The sequence below is a fragment of the Leopardus geoffroyi genome, chromosome D4, assembly GCF_018350155.1.
Source record: "Leopardus geoffroyi isolate Oge1 chromosome D4, O.geoffroyi_Oge1_pat1.0, whole genome shotgun sequence".
Taxonomy (NCBI): Eukaryota; Metazoa; Chordata; class Mammalia; order Carnivora; family Felidae; genus Leopardus; species Leopardus geoffroyi.
In genome coordinates, this window is record NC_059342.1 from 22,409,970 (window position 1) to 22,432,392 (window position 22,423).

At 37.9% G+C, this 22,423-nt stretch overlaps 1 long non-coding RNA gene across 2 annotated transcripts in view; it reads right to left on the reverse strand.

Moving 5' to 3' along the window:
• LOC123592839 overlaps positions 1-22,423 on the reverse strand; it is a 223,201-nt gene that overhangs the window by 57,724 nt on the left and 143,054 nt on the right. For both annotated transcript variants that reach the window (XR_006709960.1, XR_006709961.1), the window contains exon 5: positions 8,897-8,959. This is a non-coding gene — a long non-coding RNA (uncharacterized LOC123592839). The remainder of the gene's footprint in view (positions 1-8,896; positions 8,960-22,423) is intronic.

Genomic DNA, 22,423 nt, shown 5'->3' on the forward strand with positions numbered 1-22,423 from the left:
TCATGCCTAAACATCTCTTCAGTTCCAGGCTAGTTTCTGGGTTTTTACAGTGATTTATCACAGACAATGTCTGACCTTTCTTTGCGCCAAATCTGAGGTGAAGCTCCACGGGTTTAATATCAGTCCCAAGGCATTTTCAAAGATGAACTGAGACTGTAGGTTGATTCCACATTTGAGATACAAGCTAAAATATCGCTACATGTTTAATGATTATGAACCGTGTTAGAATCTGAGTAAATGTGTGGTTCAACCCTTAGAAAAATGCATAAAAATCAGCATGCAATTCCAGAGGGGATTCCTGGACTCCTTGAAGCCCTGACATTAACTGAACATAATCACAGCTACAATTTTTGAGCATTTTCTGTATGCTGGACATTGTGCTAACACCTTAGAGATATCCTCATACCATCTGGCCTGGCCTCTTCAGCCCTGCTGGGAAAAATCATTGCACTAAAAAACGCTAGGCCACTCACTCTTGAGGAAGTCACATGCAATTGCTCTTGTGACAAGTTTCTCAAGTACAAATAAGTACCTGCAAGGTAGGAGTGGCTGCCATTGTAACTTTAATTTAGGGCTTCTATCTTAAATTACCGACTGTTTTCACTTCTCCCAGCATCTTAATATATATAACGTATTTCTCTTTATAGAAAGTCAAATAGGCCTGTTCACTGAATCTCACTAACAGCTGCTCTGGAGAAAGACTAGCTGAGTCTGTATTTCCCCACAAGGTTTCCCAAAATGACTTTGGCAGCTATCATGTAACTTGGGGTTTTTTTAACCCACGCCCCATATATTCCTTAAGCCATTTTTTTCCCAACAAGAAGTGCAAAAACTTCAGTTTATTTGTATAGTTTTAATCCTTAGAGCCGTGAAAGAAGTCATTATTATCCCCCATTTGATATAATGAGAAGCCAAGACCCAGAGAAGCTGAATAACTTGCTCTTGTCCACCCAGCTCATGAGTAGTAAAGCGAGATTTAAAACACAGTTCAGTCTGATTTTAAAGCCCAGGTTCTGAGTTGCTGTGCTCTATTGCCTTAAACTCCAGGATAAGAACCTCTGCTCAACAACACTGGTGTATTAAAAAATTGATGAGACATTATCTATAACTAGAATAGAAGAAGGAGTAGGAGAGTGACCTTCATCATCATAAAGCAGCTAGGTTATTTAAGCTTAAGAAATAAGTTTAGACATTTCACTGCACAAATCCCATCCCGTCTATTGCCAAGAGTACCTTCCACAAATCTCTACCCAGTCAGCCAGCACCATTTATTGGAAGACTCTGTGATTACCTATGGCCATACCCAATAGAAAGCACAAGCCTAAGGAGAATCTGAGTCCTGAAGTCTTAAATCTATATTTTTGTAAATATCCATGCTATTTTTTGGATAAATATGAAGGATGAAAATACTTCCTCTTAGCAAACAGGACATAACGGGCTTCGTGGAAACCTAGCGATCTAACCTTAAGGAGCACGTTTAGGATAAATTCAAGAATTGGCACGGAATACAAATGGGTTAAATGTGGAAAATAGTATAGGAGCAAGTGCTAAAGGCAGAGGAGAAGGGCTGGAGTGCATATGACAGAGAACCTAGAGAAAGCTCACACCTGCAGAAGCAGAAGAGGAGGAGTTATTAGGATGAAAGTGAGGAACCAAAGCAAAATAAAGGGATTTGGAAAAGAATAAAGGAAGAGAGAGAAAGTAAAAAAAGAAAAAGCCCAGGGCCTCTTGATGTTCCATTCTCACTGGGCACTGTGGCTCTTAGGTGGGGAAATGGAGAAGCAAGAGGAGGGCTTTGACAGAACATTTCCCTGCAAAGCGACTGCTCCTAGGGAGAAACAAGTAGCTGCTTGACCATTGAGGCAGGTGCAGGTAGGGAGTGAGCTCAAGGATGCTCCTCCTCAAATACCTGCTTGCAAAGTCGCGAATATTACTTTCTAATCCACATATGGATGCTGGACTTGGAATTCTAGAAAGGACTCCACAACAAGGATTCAGAAGGAAACAGAAATAACTTTTTTTTTCTTTAGGTGATACTGGTACCCAAGTATTCTTTCCATTTTTTATCTACTTTTACAAATTAAAACATTATGAAAAGACATATTCTGCAATATACATAAGTGCAATATACTTAGCATTTTAGTGAAAGCAGTTAAATTCAGGCAAGGCCCAGGGAGTGAAATGTGAAATCAAATGGCTGAGGGGGACAGGAATTGGATCATCTACTAAGTGTTTTAAGAGCAAATAGGAGCTACAACTGGCAAAAGGCTCAACACAACATTGCTTCCAGCGCAAACTATACGGTGACCAGAGAGTGTTTCATATCAGGCTTCAATATACAGAATAATAGTTCAAGTTGGAAAAGGATTCAAGGGAGTAGAAGAGATGCTCACAGGGACAAAGTTAAATGAAGAAACCAAGGAAATGTGTACTTTTAGGAATTGGGGAAAAAAGAGCAGAACAAATACAGTAAGATTGAGCTCCAAAGGTAAGGCAGAGTCATGGAATAAAGGACGTAAATAGAAGGTACAAACCAGGGCCATTGAAAGTACCAGAACCTAATGAGATAAGTAGCTTGTGCCAGAATGTAAATCAACATACTGTTTCCTTTCTTTGTTTCTTGGAGAAAATTTTGCTATTACTGTTACTACTACTATTTAAATAATAATAATATTAGGCAAAGAGCCAAACTAAACAGTGGGTTTGGCGATACAATTAATTTACTTTCTGTTGAAAGCTCCTTATCTCCTTGTGGACTGGTAACCAAATGAGCAGTTATGGGGACCAAATGTTGAATAGCACTAGTTCAAACTTCAAAAGAGAAGAGATTGTCAACAGAAGTCTGAAAGGGCCAGCAGAGTGCCAAGTTAAGGGCAAACAACATCAACACCCAGGACAGGAGAGAAGACGTGGCTTCCACTGAATGTCACAAAGGAAGTAAAGGCATTAAGAGAAAGGGTCAGAGAAAGGACACTTAAGGAGAGACAGGAGAGGGACAACAGCTCTCTGTTCATGAGGGAGCATGCAGAAGGAAGAAGAACAGAGGATGTCATTGCCGAGAGAGAGGGTAGGGTCCCTGGGCCATCGGATACTGTCCCAAGTAGCTAGCACAGACTACAAAGTGGTTTCTCACCTTCAGAGTGAGCTGGAAAAGGAAACTGGAGGACTAATGAAAAGGCTACCAAATATTTTTGGAGTAATCATTATTCTAAATACCAATTTTAAAATGGTTGGTTAATATAATTTATACTTAAAAAGCATACTAGAGACTTTTATCATTGATGAAGTACAGCTTTCATTCATTAGTTAAGGAATATCTAGCCATCTGAAAATGATTCTTGGTACACATAATGATAACTGATTATATTTATTTGCTAGGGCTGCCATAACAAAGTACTACACTCTTGGTGCCTTCACAATAGAAACTTATTGTCTCACAGCTCTAGAGGGTAGATCAACATGTTGGGAGGGTTGGTTTCTTCTGAGACCACTCTCCTTGTCTTGTAAATAACTGTCTTCTCCCTGTCGTCACATGATGTGTATCAATGTCCTAATCTCTTTTTTAATTTTTTTTCAATGTTTATTTCTTTTTGAGAGAGGGAGAGAGAGAGAAAGAGAAAGTGGGGGAGTGGGGGAGAGAGAGGGAGACACAGAATCCGAAGCAGGCTCCAGGTTCTGAGCGGTCAGCAGAGCGCCAGATGCAGTGCTCAAACCCACCAACCGTGAGATCATGACCTGAGCCGAAGTCGGATGCCTAACTGACTGAGCCACCCAGGTGCCCCAACCTTCTCTTCTTATAAGGAGAACAGTCACATCGGATTAGGGCTCATCAAATAATCTCATTTTAATTTAATGACTGCTGTAAAGACCTTTCTCCAAGTACAGTCCTTTTCTGAGTACTGGGTATTAGGGCTTCAATATATGAATTTGGGGATCACAGCCCATAACACTGATAAAGTTCCAACCCATAGTGAAACACCGTGAGCACACTGTGTCATGTGCAACCATGCTCCCTACATAGAGACTAACATAGCACATTCCAGACAGAGTTGGGGAGAGAGGGGATTCATATTGGTTGGGTGGATGGTTTTGAAACACTTCCCCATTCTCTTACAAATTGTCCTTGGATCAACTGTCAATTTCACTTTTTTCAACATTTCGTGTTGAAAATCAGTTTAGAATAGAGATCCACATATCCAAAGAGGAAAGTGGAATGGGGTGATGAGCAGGGGTCTAGGGTTATAAATGACATCGCTCAGGTCAAAACATCTGACACGAAATCAGATGGTACATTTCAGGGATTTGGGTTCTTGCTGCCTTTCTTAATCCATGGCAAAGTACTCTTTCAACATATGGCAATATCCCCTTCAAACAATCCAAGATGCATTTTGGGAAATTCAGAACTTGCAGTCTATAATTTAGACCTCTAGGCCATCAAAATCCAATGTGTTTGGCTTCGGTGAACCCAGATATTTGAAGGTTTTAGTGTCTTCCCTGTCTTCCTTTGGACTAGCACGCTCATCTTCTGGAGTCAATCCGGTCATGTTGTGGCTTTCCCCCTACCTTTGGGATATTTCCTCCCCGTTCAATTAGTTCTCTTCTATGGGCAAAAATCAAGGTATCTAGGTATCTAGATATCCCAGCCATTGAAAGATGCCATTTCATTTGTAATAAGTAGGAGCAAGAACTTAAAGTGATCAGCTTGAATGAGAGCTATCAGAATTGGAATACTTCTGCAAGGCTGGTGTGCAGGGTTTTATTTTACTCCATTCCCTTTAGAGAGAACATCCCAACCTGCTCTGGTTCTTTGCTCATTAACAGCATAAATCATGCAAAATGTTAAAAGTCACTGTTGCAATGGTATTTGATAGAGAATTTAAATTAGACCACAGAGAAAAATGATGGTACAGCTCTGAGGCTGTATGATTCATTTCTTCATACCAAACCAGAAGTTGAAAATGCAGTGCAATTTTATAATGAACAGAAGTATTGCCTCTGGCCCTCATACAACTCCAAAAATAGTTAGAACAAGGCTGACCAAAAATCAGAAGGTCTTATATATATGTATGTATGTATGCATATATAAATACACACACACGAAGATATATATGTGTATGTATATATCCCTCTCTCCTTCCCTCTCTTTTCATCTTTGAATATCATTTTTTCTGCTTCTCCCTTTCTTTCTTTCTTTGTGTCTCTATTACTCTGTCTTATTTCTCTATCTATGCCTCCTTCTCCATGTCTCTCTTTGTCTCTGTCTCCAACCTATTCATTCTCTTACTCTCTTGCTGTCTCTCAGCATGTATGCCTCTGTGTCTCTGTCTTTCTTTATTCCTGCCTGTCTTGTTTTCTTAGCCAAGTATCTAAGTCTCTTTTACTATGTGAATCTTGCTCTGTTCCCATAAAGGATTCTCTCTCTCCCTCTCCCTCTCTCCCCCTCCCCTCTCTCCCTCTCTCTCTCTCTCTCTCTCGTTTAGAGAAATTCCATTTTGATATATTCCTTTTCTATAGAGAAGCTATTTCTCGTGATGCTTGCAACGCACCCCCCCCACCCTCCCCCCTTGTGGAGACAAAGATGAGAGCTCTTCTGCTCTCGCCAAAGCTGTGCATGTACTTCATGGACCATCCAGCAGAGGAAGTGCCAACCAGTACTTTCTATACCTCTTCACCCTGGAAGCTAAATGCATGCCCTTCTTTGAGACTCAGCTTAGCTCAACGTGAAACCTGCCAGGAGGGTCTCAGGTCTTCACCATAGCCCGTTTGCCCAGAGCTGTACTGTGGAAGCCGTCCCCTGGCTTTGCTACTTTTGCCATTCTAAGCGACTTCTGGGTTATTTAACATAAAGCCCCACATGGTATTTCAGTTTTATGCTTCAGTTCTAAACCTCATGATAGAACTCTAAAGGATGAATAGCTTGTCGGGCTTCAAGAAGAGAGATTATGAAAAGAATGTAGACTTACACTTTTGAATAGTGTAAGGGGCTTGCCATGAGACAGAAGCAAGTAGGGGCCAGAAAAGCAAGGAAGAATCAATTGCTTTAGGCAGGTGTGTGCATTAGTTCAGAAACGGTGTATTTTGTGCTTTATGTACCGCTAATTCCACACTTGTTGGTAAAACTAAAACAGCACTGTTATCACGTTACTGTATAATTATTATTGTTTCCTAAGAAGTTACTATGTAGTTACTACATTATTACGGAAAAATAAAACATGTTATTTCATGGTAACCATGCAATTAGCTCATGTCACTACCAAATGTACACTTGCTGAACCAACAAAGAAATAAAATGTTCCATTTTTTTCCTCCGTGCTCATGAGTCATAATATTGTCCCTCTTTTAGAAATGACATAATGAATCAATGTACTAACATCAGAATATGCAGATTATGCTTTTTTCCTCGTCATTTTTTTTTTCCCTCTGGTGAGAAAATGAATACCTTGGAAACTGCAGATGTAAAATAGCACACCAGATAGGCAGGCCAGCAAATGTATTCTATCAAGCAAATCTACTGCATTTAATGAGTGAGGAACAATGAGTCCTTGTTGGCTGTGGTTGGAAGGGGGTACCTTGGCAAGCCAAGAGCCTTGGTGGCTAAAAGGAATGAGAGGAGAATTAAATGCATTTCATTCTGTGTTGCTTGCAGGCTGAAAGCATACCGAACAAAAACTGGTACCATGTATGTGTACATTCACAGAAGAATTTCAGTGTCTGCTGCACATACTGAGAAGGAAAAATCCAGCGTCTCAATATTTAAATCAGTTCTATATAAAGCAGACCACTTGGTAAAAGTTTGAATTCACTATCAGAAGTTGGTTCTTGTAGTACAAAAGAGAGTTAGTTTTAGAAAAGAAAAAAGAAAAAAAGGAGTACACAGTATTCTTTGTCAATGCCAGCATGTCTTTCTACTTAAAGCCCTGTATACAATCATCTTTCTACGAAGCTAATTGCAAGCTGCTTAAAATAATGAGAACCGGTCTGTTTATCGTAACTAATTGATTTCCAATACTTCGAAATTAATTGGGCAGAACAGGTCATCCCAAGCTTTCTTTGAGGCATGTTTTAATAGGCTCTGAATTTAAGGAATTAATGGATAGATTAGTATAATTTATTTTCACATTTGTTATTTTTCTAGAAACAGCTTTAAAATTTTCCTGGGAAGACACCCTATTCTTGCTCCCTTTCTCAACCCTTTCCCTGTTTCCGCACAACACTGAACTCACCTCGCCTTTATTTCTAGCCAGAAAATGCCTCAGCTCCTTAATTGTTTTGAATTTAAATTCTAATGATGAGAATTAAGAGTCCCAGAGATCATCTGAACTCACTAAAGTCTTCGAATTATACGAGACACCCTCTGTGGTTAACAAAAACATACCCAGGGAGAAAATGCCTTTGTCCTTTTCACATACCAGTACTTATATTTATATGTAGATTCCATAATTCATAGCTCACGCGTCATTTCTGGAGAACGTAGGTTGAATTCAACACCAGTTTCCAGTCTTCCTATTAGCACATACTTTTTTTTTTTTTTTCAACGTTTTTATTTATTTTTGGGACAGAGAGAGACAGAGCATGAACGGGGGAGGGGCAGAGAGAGAGGGAGACACAGAATCGGAAACAGGCTCCAGGCTCTGAGCCATCAGCCCAGAGCCTGACGCAGGGCTCGAACTCACGGACCGCGAGATCGTGACCTGGCTGAAGTCGGACGCTTAACCGACTATGCCACCCAGGCGCCCCTAGCACATACTTTTAAAGACTGTTCAAAAGTTGGAAGTCAAGTAAGACTTCCATCAATGAGGAAGTTATTTAAATTCCTGGTGATCTGATTCTATGACTGTCAGTCATGAAAATATGTATGCAGCCTTTTATTTTTATTATTTTTCTAGATACGGGTCTCACCATGCTGTTCAGGCTGGAGTGCAGTGGCTGTTCACAGGCACGAACCCACTGCTGATCTGCACAGGAGTTTTGACCTGTTCCGTTTCCAACCTGGGTCAGTTCACCCCCTTCTCAGACAACCTTGTGGTACCCCCACTCCCTGGAGGTCACCATACTGACACGGAACTTAGTGTGGACACCTGATCAGCGCAGCTCACTGCAGTCCGGAACTCCTGAGTAGCTGGGACTACAAGCCCTTGTCACCTTTATGTATCCTTTTACAGGCAAGACGATCAAGCACCTATGATCTCCTTTATTCCAGAAATGTCACAGAGATTGAGATTCCTTAAAGGCAAGGCAGATAGAACCAAACCCAAGTTTACATGTGATGAAAACAGGCTACTGTGCCTTTCTCATCTATCCCCTCCCCCACCCTTTGCTGGCCCCAAACTTTCAGGCTTTTACCACAGACAAAACATAACCATTCAGTTGAGCATCACCCCCAAAGTCTTTGTTTGCTGTTAAATATTAAGAAGAAGTGTCATTTTTTTCAAAATGAGAAGCATGGTATGGTAGGCAGGATTCTAAAATAGCCTGCAAGAGTTTGCACCTCCCTGGTGTACCTACCCTGTGTGTCCCTAAGACTGTGAGTGGGATGGATTTTACCCCACAATTAGTTATGTTAAAATAAGAAGAATATTCGGGAGGCCTGACCCAATCACACGGGCCCTTTATAAGAGAAGACTCTTCTCTAGCTGGTTACAGGGAAGGAGGTCAGGGAGATGTGCTTGCACTGGCCTAGAAGAAAGCCAACATCCATGTGTAAATGGTACCCATGGGGACCACATGGGTAAGCACTACAGACGGTCTCTGGCAGCTGAGAGTTGTCCCCAGCCAACAACCGGAAGAAAAATGGGTACATAGAGTCCCACAGCTACAAGGAAATGAATTCTGCCTATAAATAGGGAATTTGGAAGAAGACTCCAAGTGCAGATGAAAACTACGACCTGGCCGATACCTTAATTGTAGCCTGGTGAGATGCTGAGCAGGGAATCCAGTCATACCATGACAGGCACTTGACCTACAAAAAATGTGAGACAACAAATCACTGTTGTTTCAAGCCACTAACTGTGCATTAATTTGTTATGCAGCACTAGAAAAATAATACAACTGGAAAGAGAGTGTGTGGGCCTTGAATCTATAAGACTTTTTCACTCTTGTACTTTTCAGCCCAGACATTTTGGAGATACGCTGTTGAAGCTTTGGCACCATATTAGTTTTTCTCTGGCAAAGCTTTAGATGCAGGAATCAACATTAACTGGACATATCTAGTATTTAAAGACTCTGTTGCAAAGAAATTTTTTTTTAAGAGAATCAGAGTTTCCCCCAGAGTGCCCATATGTTCTGTCCACCTAAGTTCTTCCATGAAAGGATGCTGTTTCCACTCAAATCATCAAGTTTCCTATTTAGAAAGGTCTGATTTCTTATTTAGAAAGGCACTTCAAGGATCCTATTGCTATGCTCCCATTTTGTTGGAAGTCCACTAGACTGAGGGTGTAAATGATTGCATTCTCTGGAATGGTATAATTCACAGATAATGGGAGGGAGAGGAAAAAAATGCTTTGCATCAGCCCACATCACATTTATGAAAGTCACAAAAAGGATAAGGTTTCAACTCACACAGTTGATGCTGCTTTGTTAAAAGGAATATCCCCATCAGGTTCCCACATAGAGACCCCAGGAGGAAGCCTGACATCGTCAAACACTCAAAGGCGTGCGACACCGTGTTTTCACTTAATGAGAGTTACTGCAGATAAAGGCAGTACAGCCATCTTTGTGAAGCTGAACCCATGGATAGACTGTCATTTAAAAGTACAATTAAATTGCCTTAAAGGTAAGCCATATTACTGAATGTGAAGCATCCCAAATAGAGCTGTCAGCTAAGTGTTTATGTACGTTCAGCCCAGAAGGCTGCCTGTCATTTGTCATCAGGACATGCTTCATTGAAGAATTTGGGGATGGGGGGAAGCTTGTTGCTTTACTCTGGTCTATTTGTTTTTCACAGAGCTAAATATCTGATCCTTTCATAAATAATAATGTGTGTTGTGTTTTTTTGTATAGTAAAAGCATCTGCTTTTTAATAACACCTTTATTGAATGTAGTTAAAAATCACAAAATTCACCCCTTTAAAGTGTAAAATTCAGTGATGTTTAGTATATCCACAGAGTTCTGCAAGCATCACTACTGTCTAATTTTAGAGCATTTTCATCACCCCATAAAGAACCCCTGTACCCATTAGTAGCAACTCCCATTTCCTCCTCCCAGCCCCTGGCAACCTCTAATCTGCTTTCTGTCCTAAAGGATTTGCCTATTCTGCACATTTCATATAAATAAAACCATAAAATATGCGGTCTTTTGTGTCTGATTTCTTTATAATATTTTCAAGTTTCATCTATGCCATAGCATAAATCAGTACCTCACTTCCTCTTAAGACCATGTAATGTCCCATTGTATGGATAAACCACCGTTTGTTTATCTGTTCAACAGTTGATGGACATTTGGGCTGTTTCCACTGTTTTGGTTATGCTAAATAATGCTGCTAGAAATATTCATGCACAAGCTTTTGTGTGGATCTGTTTTCATTTCTCTTGGGAATGGAATTGTTGGATCATATGGTAATTCCCACGTTTCACGTTTTGAGGAACTGCAAAACTGTTTTCCAAAGGAGTTGCACCATTTAAAAATCTGATCAACAATGTATAAGGTTTCCAATTTCTCCATCTACTTGCTAACATTTGTTATTATCTTATTTCTAGACTTCTTAGAGGGTATGAAGTATTATCTCATTATTGTTTTAGTTCCTATTTCCCTAATGACTAATGAGATTGAGCATCTTTGTATGTGCTTACTGGTTGTTTTTCTTCTTTGGATAAAAGTCTACCCCAATACTTTGCCCATTTTTAAATTGGGTTATTTGTCTTTGTTGTTGAGTTGAGTGAGTTCTTATATGATAGAAGTCCTTTATCAGATACAACTGTTTGATTTGATTTGATTTGATTTACAACTGCTTTCTCCCATTTTATGGGTTGCCTTTTTATTCTCTTGATGCACAAGAGTTTTTAATTTTGATGATGTACAACTTGTTTCTTTGCTGCCCGTGCTTTTGATGTCACATGGAAGATACCACTGACTATTCCAAGGTCATAAAGATTTCTGCCTATGTTTTTTTTCTAACAACTTTATAGCTTTAGCTTTTATAGTTAAGTCTATGATCCTTTTGAGTTAATTTTTACATATGATATGAAGCAGGGGTCCAATTTCAGTCTTTTACATGCGGATATCCACTTTTCTCAGCACCACTTGAAAAGACTATCCTTTACCATTGAATTGTCTTGGCACCCTTATCAAAAATCAGTTGAGCATAAATTTATGGGCTTATTTCTGGACTCTCGATTCTATCCCTTTGATGAATATGTATATCCTTATGCCAGTACCACACTGTCTTGATTGTAGTAAGTTTTGAATAGGGAAATGTGAGTCCTCTAAGTTTGTTCTTTTTCAAGATTGTTTTGGCTATTCTAGGTCCCTTACATTTCCATATGAATTTTGGGATCAACTTGTCAATTTTTGCAAAAACTGCAGCTGAGATTTAGATAAAGGTTGCATTAATTTGGGGAGTAAAGTCATCTTAACAGTATAAGTTCTCTGATGCATGGATATGAGAAGTCTTTCCATTTATTATGTCTCATTTAATGTCTTTCAGTGATGTTTTCCAGCTTTCAGTGTATAAGTCTTGAACTGATTCGTTAAGCTTATTCCTAAATATTATATTCTTTTATTGTTATTAAAATGGATTTTGTTTTATTAATTTTATTTTCTAATTGTTTATTGCTAGTAATTACACTGTGTTTTTAGGATAATATAACTGGTGAATTCTAGAACACTACAGCCAGGTCAAAAACATTCTTCACAGCTATATAAGAGGTTGTGTTACACTTGCAAGAAATTTTGTGTCTTTCTATCTCTATTTCTCATATAAAATTCCCCCTGATTATTAACTAATAGGGATAGTTCCTATATAAAAATATAGCTATAGTATAGAAGCAATATACTCATTACACTATCTTATTCACTCAGGTAAAAACATTTACTGAAAAATTGCTTGAGACACATCAGTGAACAAACAAACCAGGCAAAGTCCATGCCTTCTTGGAGCTCACCATTTTTATGTCCAGGAGTGGTCCAAAACTTGAAGAAGAAGAAAAATAATTATTAAGGATTTTATTTTATCCTGGAGGAAATTTTAATCTGATTAAGACAATGAACAAAATAATAGACTGATGTGCTATGAACACAGTTGTATATACACATGTGTTGTTTGTTTATTAACTCATTTAATCATACTCACTAAAGAATTACAGCAATATGGGTGTCTTGGTGGCTCAATGGTTGAGGATATGACTCTTGGTTTTGGTCTCAGGTCATGATCCCAGGGTCATGGGATCAAGCCCCATGTTGGGCTCCACACTGACAGTGCAGCCTGCTTGGGATTCTCTCTCTCCCTCCCTTTGCCCTTCTGCCCATCCCCTCTAAAAAAAAAAAAATATATATATATATATATATATATATATATATATATATATATGATTTGGATAAGTATTGCAAAGTGGGGCTACATTATTAAGGGAAATTTTGGGAATAGGGAATATGTTCATTAGCTTGATTGTAGTGACAGTTTTATGAATGTATTAATATGTTAAAACTTATCAAATTAACACATGTTCAGTTCATAGTATGTCAATTATGACCTAATACAGCTATTAAACATAATGAAATTTTGTGTATTCACACAATAGAGCATTAAACAGAAATGAAAATAAACAACTATAACTCTATGTGGCAACATAGATAATTCTTAAAGCATTAAGCAAAAAGAAGCCAAGCAATAAAAAATACATAGTCTGATTCTATTTAATATGAAGCTTAAGAACAGGCAAAACTAATCCATAGCACTAAAAGTTGAAACAGTGGCAAATGCTGGGAAGAAAGGAAGAGGTAGAGATCGGGAAGGAGCATTCGGGGAGCCTCCCAGAAGATAAAAATGTTCTATTTCTTGGAGGCAGTGGCATTTACAGAGGCATTTAATTTGTAATAATTCATTGAGTTGGATTTTTATGTTGGATTCACATACTTTAAGCATTATACTTAATTAAAAGTTTTGAAAAATATATAACACAAAAACATATAACCAAAAGCTATGGATGAGATTTGTTGAGACTATTTCAATAGAGTGACATGATTGCAATTCATGTAATGAAGAGTGAAGCAATAGTCTATTGTAAACAGCAAATAGCAAATATAAGTAACCTTTTACAGCAGTTCCTGAAAAAAAGAGTAAAACATGGGATAGGAGTCAAAGACACAATAGAACTTTTTGAAAAAGCACTGGAGATACCAAGACTGTATGAAACAGTGGTTTAGAGCATGTACTGTAAGAATCAGACATTCTTCATTTCAAATCCTGGCTCTCTGTCTTACCAGCTAAGATTTGGGGAACTTATTTAACTCATTTTTCCTCAAATACAGGATGGGTATAATAACTTAATTCTCAAAACAGTTGTGAGGCTTAAATGAGACACTATATATGGCTCAGCATGAAACACAACATCTACTAAGCTCTTTAAAAATATCAGCAATTGATAATGATGAAAATTATTTGTAGTTAGAGAAAAAAATACCACTGAAAGGGATTATGGGAGCTTTGTAGAATTCAGGTTTGGTCCCCACCAGAAGGCTGCTACTGGGACACAGAAAAACCAGCACAGAGACTGTCATTCATGAAGGTCTGGATGACAAAATAGAAGATTTCACTGGGTTTTACGTGTGGCTAGTTTCTCCTTCAAAAGTGCTAAGGGGCAGGAAGTCAAAGCACTAAACTGAAAATCTCTGGAGGGTAGATCTAAATATTCCTATTCTTCCCCATCCTCAAAGGTCTAAGAGACAAAACCTCATGAGGCTCTCTGCTGAAGGCTCTGGATGTATGCACTGGGAATATGGGATTGAGTCTTACCACAACTGTATTTCCTTCCAGATCCAGCTTAATCCCTCACTGAATTAAGGCGATCAGCTTGCAATCTGTCTAATGGAGGAAAAGTGAATCTTCTCTGGTGAAAGAAAACTTTATATGGATTCTCTGTTCTTTCATAGACAATGTATAACATGTAACAAAAATGTTACTAGACATACAAAAATACATGACTATAGGGTTAATAAACAAGAAAAAAATGGAATAGAAGCAGACCAAAAGATAATCCAAGTAAACTGTAAACTAGAACAAACTAATCCAGATTAGCAGATAAGGATTTTAACGTAGCTATGACTAACACTTTCAAAAGAATGGAGAAAAAAATGGAAAAATAAATGAAGAGGTACAAATAATGAAGCTAATGAGAGAAAGTTAAAGATAAATTTTAAATGTATGAAAAAACAAGCAAAATGGAGGATAAGTTGGGAGGTTCAACTCTACAACTAATAGAAATTCTAGCAAGACAATATAAAGAAGTTATATTTGAAGCTAAAAACTGAGAATTTTCCAATTTGAGGCTTTCAGGTCAATAGTCCACTCAGAGAATCAAGAAAAATGAATAAATAAAATTGTACATCTAGATATATTGTATCATCAATGTGGCACATCAAAAGACAATCTTAAAAGCTACTTGAGAAAAGGTACATTTCCTATGAAGGATTGATAAACTAACAGCAATCTAATAGCAGTCATAGATGTCTGAAATCAATAGAGTAATTGCTTCCAAGTGCAGAGGGGGAAAAAAATGATAGCTTAGAATTTTATACCAAAGTACACTTGTATTCATGAATGGAGTACAGTAAAGGAATTTTAAGATACACAGAGACAAAGAATTACCAAGCATAAACACAAATAAAAATATGTTGTTTTCATAGATACTTACAATAGTGAAAACAATTACCATTTACTAGGTCACAAAGGAAGTTTGAATAAATTTCATAGAATGGATGTCATAGAAAAAGACATGTTCATCAATCATAAGGCAATTTAAATAAGAATAAATAACACATAGTTGAAAATACCCTCTACATTTTAGAAACAAAATGAATTCCTAAATCACATATAATTTTAACGAGAAAACTACAGCAAAAATTCCTAAATGTTTGTAAAGCTTGCAGGATGCATCTGAAGCACAGCTAAGATGGAAAGGCCTGATGAATGAAAACATTTATTGAAAAAATTAGAGTTACAGTGAATGAATTGATTGCCCAACTCAGTAGGTTAGAAATTTGACTGAAAAATTCAACCCAATAATGTTGAAATAATGAAAAAAACTGAAATTAGATCAGAGATTAGTAAAAACAGAGAGTAAAAAACAAATAACTCATATACCAAAAGCTACTCCTTTGAAAAACGTTTTAAACACAAAAAGCATAGACGTTCAGACACTAGTCTGATAAATTCAACTAAATGAATTTTAAATTTCTCTGTTCCATAATAGTACCATAAACAAGTACCATTGAGTGAAACAAAATATTTTCAAGGTATAGAACTAATTATATATATGATTATAAATTACAAATGAACAACCGACACAATGGAAAAGAATATGAAAAGATATTTAATCTCACAAGTAATCTGGGAAATACAAATTAAAATAATTAAGAGCTACTGTTTCATTTATCAAAATAGCAAAAAAAACCTTAAATCTAATAAAACCATGGAGGCAGCAATCTTTATTCCTTCCTTGCTACATCTTCAGCACCTAGAACAGTGCCTAGCTCACAAGAGTCACTCAATAAATATTCCTTAAATGATTCAATAAATATTCAATATTGGTAAGCACAGGGAAAACAAATTTCTCTTTTACAAAAGTGGTCTACATGGGCGTCTGGGTGGCTCAGTGGGTTAAGCATCTGATTTCAGTTTGGATCATGATCTTGTGGTCCATGAGTTTAAGACCTGCGTCAGGCTCCATGCTGACAGCTCAGAGCCTGGAGCCTGCTTCAGACTCTGTGTCTCCCTCTTTCTCTGTCCTTCTCCTGCTTGCTCTCTCTCTCTCTCAAAACAAACAAACAAACAAACAAACAAACAAAAATGGCCTACAAACTAATGCAATTACACCATTGAATGATGAAGCTGGAAGGTGTGTGTGCCACTCAACCTACCTCATCCACTTCTAGTTACACACCCTGGAGGTATTCTTACACAAATGCTGAAGAATATAGTCACTGCAACATTGTTTCTAATGAATATTTGAAATAAAAACTCTTAATTCCCTGGGGGCCTGGTTGGCTCAGTTGGTAGAGCATGTGACTTTTGATCTCAGGGTTGTAAATTTGAGCCTCACATTGGGTTTAAAGATTACTAAAAAAAACTTTTAAAATATTAAAATTAAAAAAAAAAACACCTCCTATTTCCCTTCAAAAAGGAATTGCTTAAACATTTAAAGAACATGAGGCACCCAGGTGGCTCAGTTGGTTAAGCATTCATTCAACTCTTGCTTTTGGCTCAGGTCATGAGCTTGTGGTCATGAGACTGAGCCCCATATCAGGCTCCATGCTGGGTGTAGAGACTGCTTAAGATTCTCTCTCCCCCTTTCCCTTTTCCCCACCCCCTCAAAAAATAATTAAAGAACAGTCATATTATAGAATACAATGCAATAATAAAGATGAATGAAACAAAGCTAAATGCAACAATGTTATAATAAGTATAACAGGTAAAAAAAAAAAAAGTCAAATTACAAGAATGTATCCAGTATGATGCCACTTATGTAACATGAAAACAGTCCTACACATTGTCTAATGAAACACAAAAATATTTTGCTTGTAATAAAGCATGCATGGGAATTTTATTTCCCAGGTTTGGGACAGTAATTATTGGGGGAGGTAAGAAAAGATTGAAAATACATGTTGTGGATATTTTTGTTTGCTTCCATAAAAGTTCTGAGTCAAGTATGAAAAAATATTGAAATCTGTTGAAGTTGCATGGATGGTAAGGCTAGGTAGGAATGATGTTTAAATTATCTCCGTATTTTCTGCATATTTGAAATATATTTAAGATAAAGAAAGAGGGGGGGAAGATACAAGAAAGGGATTTACCTTGTCCTCCAGCTCGGGGAGTACAGCATGTCTGTACAGCGGGAAGTAATGTCTGCCAAGGGGGAAGGAAGCTATAGCAGAAGTGGGCTAAATGGGTATGGTCATATAGGGCCCATAACCCCTGAGCACAAGATAAGAATTGTGCTTAACAGTATATGAAACACGCTCAGTGATACAGATCAGCATGTAAAAAGCACAACCGGGCAGCAAAGGGATTCATAAAGAGGGTGCAGGATCTGGATAATAGACTGGGATGCCATGTACAACAAAGCCAGTATCTTCTAGAAAACACTATTTATAATTTCGACACGGACCTACTGACAAATCTTAAGTTTCCAAAATAAGGCTCACCTCACCCTGGTAGTGCTATTTTGAAGCTGAAAACGAATAAATGTCAGTACTACCGGAATGCAGTGTAACTAGGACCAAACATGAGGACCTTTGCAGGGCTGTTCTGGATGCCAAAGACTGATTCAGCATGAGCTGCAGTTTCTTCCTCCCCACACAAGGAAATCCGAGCATCTGTAGCGAAATGAAGATTTAAACTCCGGCTGGCCTTGGCTCTGCCCCCATCAAAGCAGAGCTCACTGAACTGTTTGATTGTGAGTAGCTTCTTTGATTTTTAAACTGGTTAAATATGATGAAAATCTGTGCACAAACTTGCAAATGAACCACAGAAAGACAAAGGCCTTTGAAATGGACATTTCAAATGAGCTAAGTAGGCAGAGGAGCCTGCAAGTAATTGTTCATATTTCATGGGGACTTGGCTTTTCATGAATTCATCTCAGTGTCATCTTTCATACATATTACAGTGTCGGTTCATTAAAATTCTTGATGCAGTGCTGAACCTGGTCAGACTGAAATGGGGCTGACAAACCTCATGTCTGCCGCACAGATAACCAGACCTTATGAAGGTGAAATTAGTTTTCAGGAGCTGTACTGCTCACTTGATTGATTCCGTCTTAGAAGTCATATGACTTAATGTTTCCTGCTTGGGCTGCCTCTGTCATGCAAACATGACCTGATAACACATTGTCAGGAGCGCTCCAGAGAGCTAACAGCAATCTAACATCTTTCTACTGAGTGTGAAGTTCCATCTGAAATGTGCATATTTGATAAGCAGCTCGTCTTCTCTCTGTCCTTTTCATTTTCAGGAAGTTAATCTTCTCTGCTCTAGTGAGTTCAGTGGCGGGATGAGGTGAGCAGACATGCCGCAGGTGGCCCCAAACTCCAGCACGCGGGGAAACTCACTGTCTAGAGGCCAACGTGTCTGGACATCACTTCCAAGAGGCAGCCAAGCAAGGAGTGACAATGCAGGCCCGCCGTCCTGTTCAGAAGGGACAGCATTTCCGAGGATGTGGGAAGAAAATGAAATCAGAGAGTTCCATTACTGAGTGTTACTTGACTTTGTTGTCACAGATTCACTTAACCGTCTCTCCACCATGGCAAAAAGCTGTATTGTATATTCAGTCTAAAATACACAGTGCCTTCTTCTGAATTAGAGGTGACTGACCTCATAGAAGAATTTTAATTCTGGAAGACAGATAGAGGCCCCCTTCGTATCCCTTTAGTGAGTAGCAAATCTGAGCCCCAGAGGGGCTTCGTTGCTCACCCAAAGTCCACACAACTGAATTAGTGGTAGATCCAGGATGAAGATTCAGATCTCCAGATTCACTTTGGTTCCCCTGGCACTCCGCTGCACTGTCCCTCACACAGAAGTTGGACTTGGGCTCCAAAGAGATTCCAAGCAGAAGGCCACATCTGGATCCAGTAGAAGAGCTTCTCACTTCTGATCAAGGCTTCTAATTCTCTCATATATTGTAATATTCAGTAAACAAAGTACGACCATCGACATTATCTCATTGCTCTTCATGACGATGTTATGAGACAAAGCATGGAAGGCATTGTTCTCACTTCACTGGTAAGGAAACTGAGCGTGAGAAAAGTCAGGTGACCTGCTCAAGGTCAACCAGAAAGTACTTGAAGGGGTTGGATGAAGATGACCAAAGAAGAGACAGACACAGGAATCCAAGAATCAGAGTATCCAACACTGAAGAGTGAGGAGGTGTCAGCCATGTTGCCAGCCTGTAGAGCAACCAGACCAGACAAAAGCAAGAGGGCAGGGGACTCCAGAAAGAAGCCCCAACTGAAGTGATAATTATCTTGTATGTTTGATCACTGATAAAAGAATATTCACTGGGTGTCAACAGATCTGAAAAAGAATTCTGAAAAAAGAAAAGGCCCATAGAAAGCTAAGTAAAGTTTAATAAGACAGACATTAATTATCCCCAGGAAAAAAACTGAAAAGGAACCATTGTTGTGATAGACTGTTTAATTCTAGTGTAAACAATATTTGAAAGTCTTAGAAGGTTGATCACTGACTTCGGATTAACCAAGATATGTGATATAAATACTTTGAGAGGAGAGTGGGGAGGTGAGGTTGTAGGAGAGATCAAAGTATAAAAGAGCCAAATGCTCATTACCATAAAAGGAAGTCAATAAACAACGTCTAAATTTGATAAATCTGTTCGTTTTTACAGCATAACAAACAACTATAAATGTCAGAAGCTTAAAAAAGGAACCATTTTACTTGCTCAAGATTCTGTAAGGTAACAATTTAGCTTAGATGGAACGATTTATCTCTGTTCCATATGCTGTCAGGTGGGCTTATTCACATGTCTGTGGTCAGCGGGTAGTGGATGGCCTTATACATGTATTTGGCAGTTGACTGGCTATCAGCTGGGTCAGTAGAGGCAAGTGGCCCTGTGTCACCCCTCGACCAGCGTGCTACCCTAGGCCTGTTTACATGTTTACAGGGCTCCAAAGAGCAGTAAGAAAGCAAACCCCAATTTCAAGTGTCTGTTACAAATTTGCTAATGATACATTGGCCAAAACAAGTCGCGTAGCAGAGTCCAGACTAAAAGTATAGAAAAGTAAATCCTACTTCTTCAGGAAGGAGCTACAAAAAATTACATTGAAAAATTGAGTAAATTCATGCATAGAAAGAATCTGTAGCCATTTTTGCATTTTGCCATACTAGAAATTAACAGAATAAACATTTTATTTTAAAATATGAATTAAAAAACTAGAATCAAGTTATATTGTATATAAGATTATATTGTATAAATCACAAATATCTACCTATAGGATAATTGGGGACAGGATGGCTACTTTAATATTACTTAAATAGGTACGCGTACTTAGGATAAAATTTTCAATGATGTTATCTGACAGAATTTCACCAAGTCCTACATCTAAAACTACTTAGAAAGCAAAATTATGTCACCCAGAAATTATGTTAGGTGATAGAAAAAGTGGATCTAGAAATGAAAATTCCAGTGATAGTTGCTATGGACTAAATGTGACAAAATTTATATATTTTTAAAAGTTTTGAAATTTATATTTCAGTTTTTTTTTCTTTTAGATCCCACATTTAAGGGATATCATACAGTATCTGCCCTTCTTTGTCTAGCTTATTTCACTTAACATAATTCCTTTAAGGTCCATCCAAGTTGTCATAAATGGCAAGAATTCCTTCTTTCTCATGGCTCAGTAATATTCCATTTTACACACACACACACGCACACACGCACACATACATGCATACCACATTTGGCCAAAGGGAACAAACTTCCAGTTATAAGATTAACAAATCTGGGGATCTAATGTACCACATAATGACTATAGCTAATAATATAAGGTTAACAAATTTGGGGATCTAAATGTACAGCATAATGATCATAGCTAGTATTATTGTATCATATATCTGAATGTTGCTAAGAGAGTAGTTGTTTGTTCATCATAAGTGTACTCTTTGATCCCCATCACCTATTTCACACATCCCCCCTCCCACCTCCCCTCTGGTAACCATCAGTTTGTTCTCTATAGTTAAGTCTGTTTCTTAGTTTCTATCTCTTTTTTTTTCCTTTGCTCATTTGTTTTTGTTTCTTAAATTCCACATATGAGTGAGATCATGTGGTATTTGTCCTTCTCTGATCAATTTAGCATTAATACTCTCTAGTTCCATCCATGTTGTCACAAATGGCAAGATATCATTCTTTTTTAAGACTGAGTAATATTCATGTGTGTGTGTGTGTGTGTGTGTGTGTGTAATATATCACTTCTTTATCCATTCATCAATTGATGGACACTTGGGCTGCTTCCACATCTTAGTTATTGTAAATAATGCTGCTATAAACATAGGGGTGCATGTATCCCATCAAATTAGTGTTCTTGTATTCTTTGGGTAAATACACACAGTAGTGACATTCCTGGATTGTAGAGTAGTTCTATTTTTAATTTTTGAGGAACCTCCCTAGTGTCTGACAGTAGCTGCACAGTTTATATTCCCAACAACAGTGAACAGGGTTCCTTTTTCTCCATATCCTCAACACTTGCTAATTCTTGTGTTTTTTATTTTAGCCATTCTGACAGGTGTGAGGTCATACCTCATTGTACTTTTGATTTGCATTTCCCTGAAGATGAGAGATGTTGAGCACCTTTTCATGTGTCTTCTGACCATCTGGATGTCTTCTTTGGGGAAATGCCTGTTCATTCATCTGCCCTTCTTTTCATTCCATTGTTTTTTGGGGGTGTTGAGTTTTATTAGTTCTTTATACACTTTGGATACTAACCCTTTATCATATATGTCATTTGTGAATACCTTCTCCCATTCAGTAGGTTGCCTTTTAGTTTTACTGATCGTTTCCTTCACTGTTCAGAAAAAGAAAGTAGATCTTTTTTTTCAAGAGTGTAGACCTTAAAGATTCTTACCATAAAAAATAAATTCTTCCCATAAAAATAAAAAATAAATTAAAAAAAATATGTGACGTGGTAAAGGTGGTAGCTAATACCATTGTGGTAATCATTTTCCAATTGTAAATGCACCAAATCAACACAACACACATCTTAAACTTACATGAAGTTGTGTGTCAATTACATCTCAATAACACTTGGGGAAATTTTTATATGTTAAAACTCTAAATCTCCAGTGTGATAGTATTTGGAGATGAGGCCTTTAGGAGGTAATTAGGTCAAAAGGGTGGTGTCCTCATAATAGGCTTAAAGCCCATATTCTTATAGTTTCCTTTCTCTCTCTCCCTGCTCTGTGAGGATACAAAGAGAAGATCATCTACAAACCAGGAAGAATTGGCAAGCACTTTGATCTTGGACTTCCCAGACTCCAGAAATACAAGAAAGTAAATGTTTCTTGTCTAAACCACCCCGTCTTCAGTAATTTGTTAAAGCAGCAGCCAAACCTGATTGACACAACAGTTCAATTAAACTGTTTTATGAAATACGTGTTTTAAAAAAGTAATTTTCCTTAATTAGTATGTTAGTTTACAAAAGTTAAACATGTATATAAACTAAATTATAAATTAAACATCACCACTAGACATTGATTGTCTACACCATATCC